This window comes from Otolemur garnettii, unplaced genomic scaffold (assembly GCF_000181295.1).
Source record: "Otolemur garnettii isolate 467f Iridium unplaced genomic scaffold, OtoGar3 scaffold00003, whole genome shotgun sequence".
NCBI lineage: Eukaryota > Metazoa > Chordata > Mammalia > Primates > Galagidae > Otolemur > Otolemur garnettii.
The window spans coordinates 44,548,508-44,555,156 of NW_003852398.1; the positions used below are offsets into that span (position 1 = coordinate 44,548,508).

At 39.9% G+C, this 6,649-nt stretch overlaps 1 pseudogene; it reads left to right on the forward strand.

The window, feature by feature from the left end:
- Window positions 1-5,130: 5,130 nt before the first annotated feature.
- LOC100961265 lies at window positions 5,131-6,412 on the forward strand (annotated as a pseudogene).
- The last annotated feature ends 237 nt before the right edge of the window (window positions 6,413-6,649 follow it).

Consider the following 6,649-nt stretch of genomic DNA (forward strand, 5'->3'; position numbering starts at 1 on the left):
CTGCTCTGCTGTCCTTTGTACTTGATTTTTATCCTCAAGGTCACCTTGTGATTCAATTGACTGATGCAGCTCCAGCTATCAGATTCTCCCATCAAAAACAAGAAGAAAGGAAAATGGCAAAAAGTCATGTCAGCCTTATGTTTCTTTTAAAAAGAGCTTTTACAGAGGTCCCTCAAGACCTCCTACTTACACTCATTGGCCACACAAAGGGATGTTCTGGCACGTGGAATAAAACCAGAAGGGAGCATAGATTGGAGTGGATGTTGAGAGACGGGTTGCAGTCTCTGGCCCAGCACTGATAGCCAGTGTTCATGACTGGAAAAGCAGTTAGACATTCTTGGACTTTGCCCAAGTGCTGTAAGACTGCTTCAAATCAGCACAGTTTGGCTGTATTCACTCTTCTCCAATACTGAATCAAGACCAGGAGGCATTTTGTTGATCAACCATTTTCTGAGAATAATAGTAGTAGCGGGTGCAACTTTAATTCCAATTAAAACTTTTTTGCTGTACTCATTTCTGTTACTTTGATACTGATTGAAGTTTTCTTCTATTTATGTTCTAGCTTATGAAATAATAAGTAAATTTTTAAAAATCCTTATGGCATGGGTTTTAATTAAAAGAAAAAAAGGCAGTTAGGCCTTTCAGAATGACAGAGTAGGAAACACTCCCAAAATTGTTAGGAGACCATTTCTCTTTCAAGTGTGTGCTGTAAATGTGCCAAGAGCTAATTTAAACCGCATTTGTCTCGTCATTCCACTGTAAAGCAAATTATTGGAGGGCACTGGCTGATGATAGTTATTGCTCCTTAAATTGTTTCCTATGATATACAGGATCATTTAGTAAAGAGATTTTTGCTTATAACAGCTCATTACTTTTTTTGCTGAGTATATTTATTACAATTATAGCTTATTTAAGTAAATTCTGAGGTTTCTATAGCTGTTTGGTCTTATTTTAGACCAAAAATTAGTTTGTACTCACTCTAAAAAATATGTGGTTGGTTTAACATGGATTGATTATAAACTCTGTTGACCTGAAAGCTTGGGTGAATTTACTTCAGTAAATGTTATTATTTTTTTTTTAACTCAGGACTCAGGACTTTTGAGATGTAAATACAATAAAATTTACTGTTTTAAAGTGTGCAGCCTGACGAATTTGACCATAATCAAGATACAGAATGTTTTAATCAATCAAAAAAGATTGTAGGAGACCATTTTATAATCTAGTAAGAGGTGCTGGTAGCTTGGACTAGTGATAGAGCTGATGAGCAGAGATCAGATGCAGTATGTGTTTTGAAACTAGAGCTGATAGGATTTGCCACTGGATAAAACACGGTGATGAGAGAGAGGAGTCAAGGATTTACTGTTTCGCCAGGTTCTGAGGGCGGGGCTGTTTCTGTTCTGCTTTTGCCTGATCCCATACATGTTTCTGCATTTTGTGGAAGGTTAGAAAGTCCAAGATGAACCACTTAGGTGTCATGTAGTTGGTACTTGCAGTTATCTGTGGTCTCTGGATTCCTTTGGCTCCTCATTCTCCTGTAAGCTAGATTGATTTTCTTACATGGGGTCAATATAAGAAACACTCCTAAACTTAGTTTAAAGCAATTGCAGTTTATTATTTTGGTTGGTTGGTTGGACAGTTCTACTCATCTTACGTGGGCTCACACATGCAACTCTGTCCAGCTGAGGGGTTGGCAGGGGGATGGATTTAGGTGAGACAGCTGGGATGGTTTGGTCTCTTCCTTTGTATTTCACCCTAAACTTTGCGGCTTACTGTTCTCGGGGCTGCATTCTGAGAGGGCAAACAGATGCTGCAATGTCTCACAAGGCCTAGGCTTCCAAACTCACATAGTGTCACTTCCACCACATTCTTTTGGTGAAAGTAAGTTAAAAAGCCAAGCTAGATTCAAAGGTTTTGAAAAATAGGCTTTATTTCTGCATGAGAGGAGAAAAGTTGCATTGCAAAGGGGCATGCATAGGATGATGGGAGGAAGTTACATTCATTAAACAATCTGTCCCACCACCATTATATTGTTAACCCAGTTACTTTCTTTCTTGCCATTAAGAAATAATTGTTTCTGTATCTCTGTGTGACTTGAGTTTACTTCCTAAGAGGGCAGATAGGGGCTCCTGACACATAAACCTAGGGAAGATCACCTCATATGCTGCAGAATAATCTATAAATGACTGATAAGCTTTCACTGTGGTAAGGAAATCTGGTATGGTGGCCATTGCATCAAGAATTCTTAGTGAATTCTTTCATATACATGTAGAAAAGGACAAGTGTGGCAGGTCCTCTGAAGCTTTCCTGAAGGGGTCAATATTGGGACCTTGCTTGACCTGTGAGTGGTATCTGAAAATAGGTTCAATGGATTGCAGATATCAGCCTACCAGGAATTCAAGTATGCAAGAAACAGACCTCTCTTTTTTTCTCACAACTTTTCTGTTTTGAGTCTCTGATCCGTTATGGTCAAAGACACTTAAATTTAATCAATTTGGAGTTTCTCTGCAACTCTGGGGTTGTATGTAATTTCTGGAGGGTCTTACCAAGTGCCATGGCTTCAGGAAGAGCCATGTAGGCCTCTTTGTCACTGGTCTTTAAGATCTATCTGAGACTTTTGTTTCCTCATTTAATCCTTATTCGTGGATTCCTATACATTGATATTTTGTAATAATGATTACCGTGATTTAGGATAGTATTAAGATAATGATTTTGAAAGTATTATGATAATGTTAGTAGCAATTGCTATTTATTTAGTGCCTGGTATGAGAGAGCTCCTGTGCTATAAGCACTAAATATCATATTGCTAAAAAACTGTGCATATCTGTTACATCCTATGGCATTTGTTCAGAACATTACATTTGTAACAGACACTTGTAATTATTGATATCTGGCTTTGGAACTCCTTTCCTATGTGAGGAATTCTGTGACTCCCAGAAGACAAGTTGAAATGAATAGACATCTAGTATTCTAGCTCCTTTGCCAGCTGGGATGTAGGCCCTTGACTTAGGCTCTGCCGATCAGATGCACTCATCTGGGATTTTGAATTTGAAACTAATGACACAAAGAAAGAAGGACAGTGGAGATTTCTTTCTGGTGTCAGTGGCAGCAGCATCAGGTTGGCAGGCACAACAGTGTCTGTGTTGCCAACCCTTGGATCCAGTGTTGAATACCAGAGATGACAAGAGGGCAAACCGCGGTTCTTGTGCTCACTTGCAATGGTAGCAGCGTCCCGATTGACGGGCTCTCTCGTTCTGGTTGTGGTATCATCTGTGTAGTTTCTCTTTATTCCTGCCTATTTTTCCAGTTCGTCTGTGAACCATTCATTAAATATTTTCAAGAAATTAATTGATGGAGAAATTCTTAGCAGGAATGATTGTAGGGATAGATTCTCCGCGAAAGGTGGGATGGGGTGGGACAGATCATGGATTGGTTACTGACCTGGTTTGGGATGAAGACATTGGATGGTACCAAAATAGCTAAGTTAAGTCGTTCCTTTGATCATCTGTAGTGATGGGCAAGGCTTTAGCCTTCCAAATACTGTTACTGTAGGACCATATAAAGGGTCAGCATGAAATTCAAGGACTGGAGATATGTGACTCCTTCTAAAATTGCTGAACATCTGAAAGAAAGAGTAACAAGATTTCTACATTATTAGCTTAAGTTATCAATTAAATCTCAGGGACTTTGATGTAAAAAATCTAGAAGAGATTTCACAAGATACAGGGTGTAGCAGCTGAAGAAGTGAAACAATTATAAGCCAAACACAAAATTTGATCCTCAAGGTTGCCAAATTTTATTAGTTTAATTCATAACTTTATATAGTCTCTTTTGAAGAAGTTACAATACCGATCAGGAAGGAGTGGTATCTAAACATTTGCAATGAGCTCTTATGGAGAATTTGGCTGACTCAGACCACCTCACGTTCCCAACCTACTGACCCTCCTTTATCAGCTGAAGTGGGCTCTCCTTTAGTGTGGAAGCTACTTTTTATCGCTTGAAGACCCTTTCTCAATTTCTGTTCTTAAATACTGCAGCTGCTCCTGTGACTGTTTCTTTAAAAGAAAAGGGAATCCTCTCATGCCTGATTCACTTCCACGCACCTCTTGCATTGCTTTCTATTCCCCTTTCTTTACAATACATGTCAGAAGATCCCAAGAAATGCTTCGGAAACATCCTCAGAACTGTAGAAAGAGAAGTTGCTAGGGAAAACCAGTGCCTTCTATTACTGACAGAGATGAAGAAAGGCTGGAAACACCCAAGAGTAAATAATCTAAAAGTAAATAAGAAAGATTAAAAAAAGACCCTAAAATCTAATACAAAGAGAACCAAGTGAAGTCAATTGTGTCCAAATAGTAAAAACATACACAGAAAATACAATTCAAGTTACTTCTGAACACGGTGTGCTGATTCTATATCCTTACCAGAATATATTCTAAGAACAAGGACTAATGCAAAGAAATCTTGAAGTTTACCTCGGGTTTGTTGGGGTTGTGTGAAACCATTTGTGTGTGTGTGTGTGTGTGTTGTAGGAAAGACCAAATGATTAAAGATGTTGTGAATGGGAATCAGTTTTCATTGTGGGAGAAGGGAGATAAGAATGTGAAACAGGAGAAGGTGAGAAAAAACCCCTATGAAGTTGAAGAGTATCAGTGTACACTGATGATTAAAAAAGAAAAAAAAGAAAACCTGGACTGTCTACTGTGAAGGCCTAATGACAGTAAACACTACATGCTACTCGGTTCTTGATTTTTAAATACCATTCTCTACGAGAAGGTATCAGGATTCCTTGTAAACAGTAGTTAATTCCAGGTGTGGGGCAGGGAAAGTTCAAGATAAGCAGGCCTATCTCGCGGTATGTGTAAACTGAGACGTGGAATTGCACAAAGGCTGATGAGGTCATGTCAAAAAGACAGGAGTTTGGTTGAAGGGGCTCCCAGTAGACAAATTTGGGACAACTTGAGCATAAGAATAATTAATAGTCATAATACATGGAAAGACAATCTGAATCTATACTGATATGAGAGAAAGGGGAAAACCATTTTAAAAATGAAAGTGCCGATTTTTCTTCTCAGCCACTTGGAAGTTGTGTGTCTAGTCCATTTCAATGCCAGGACCCTTGAAGAAACAACGATGGTGAGCACCGAGGGTGGAGAGGGATTTGTGGTGAAGGTCTGGGGCTTGCCCTGGTCTTGCCCGGCTGAAGAAGGGCAGCAGGTTTTTTTTGGCTGCAAAATTCAAAATTGGGCTCAAGGTATTCGTTTCATCCACACGACAGAAGGCAGAACGGAGTGGTGAGGCTTTTGTTGAACTCAAATCAGAAAGTGAAGTCAAATTGGCCCAGAGAAAAGACAGAGAAACTATGGGACACAAATATGTTGAAGTGTTCAAGTCAAACAATGTTGAACTAGACTGGGTGTTGAAGCATACTGGTCCAAATAGTCCTGACATGGCCAGTGATGGCTTTGTGCGGCTTAGAGGACTCGCCCATGAATGTAACAAGGAAGAAAGTGTTCATTTCTTCTCAGGGTTGGAAATTGTGCCACATGGGGTAACATTGCCACTGGACTTCAGGGGAGGAGTACGGGGAAGGCCTTCGTACAGTTAGTTTCACAGGAAATTGCTGAAAAGCCTCAGAAGAAATACAAGGAAGGAATAGGGCACAGGTATATTGAAATCTTTAAGAGCAGTTGAGCTGGTGTGAGAACTCACCATGATCCACCATGAAAGCTTACAGCCATGCATTCACCAGGTCCCTATGATAGACCTGGGGCCGGCAGAGGGTATAACTGCATTGACAGAGGAGCCAACTTTGAGAGGATGAGGCGTGGTGCTTATGGTGGATGCTATAATGATTAGAATGGCTATAATGATAGCTATGTATTTGGGTCAGATAGATTTAGAAGAAATCTCAGTTACTGTTTTTTAGGAATGTCTGATCACTGATGTGGGGATGGTGGCTCTACTTTCCAGAGCACAACAGGACATTGTGTACACATGCATGGATTACCTTACAGAGCTATTGATAATGACATTTATAACTTTTTTCACCCTCAACCTTGTGAGAGTACACATTGAAATTGGTACATCAAGTTTGCAACTCATGAAGACGCCATGGCAGCTATGTCAAAAGACAGAGCAAGTATGCAACACAGATAGGCAGAACTCTTCTTGGATTCTACAGCAGGAGCAAATGGTGGTGCTTATGGTACCCAAATAATGGGAGGCATGGGCTTGTCAAACCAGTCCAGTTATGGTGGCCCAGCCAGCCAGCAGCTGAGTGGTGGTTATGGTGGCCAGAGCAGCAAGGTGGATATGACCAAGTTTTGCAGGAAAACTCCAGCGATTTTCAATCAAACATTGCATAGGTAGCCAAGGAGCAATGAACAACAGCGACTACAGTAGTGGAAGCTGTGATCTACAGGTGTGAACAGAATTGGGGGGATGTCTAGCATGTCCAGTATGAGTGGGGAATGGGGATGTAATTGATCCCTGTCACTGATTCTCGGTCAACTTTTTAAAAGAAAAACAAAACTTCAGTTTAATAGTTTCTTGCAATATGAGCTTATGATTTATGCTTTCTCTATAAATGGAAATCAGGATTGTTTTAAAGATTTAAAGGTTCAGTATTTTCTTTCTTTTTTTTTTTTTT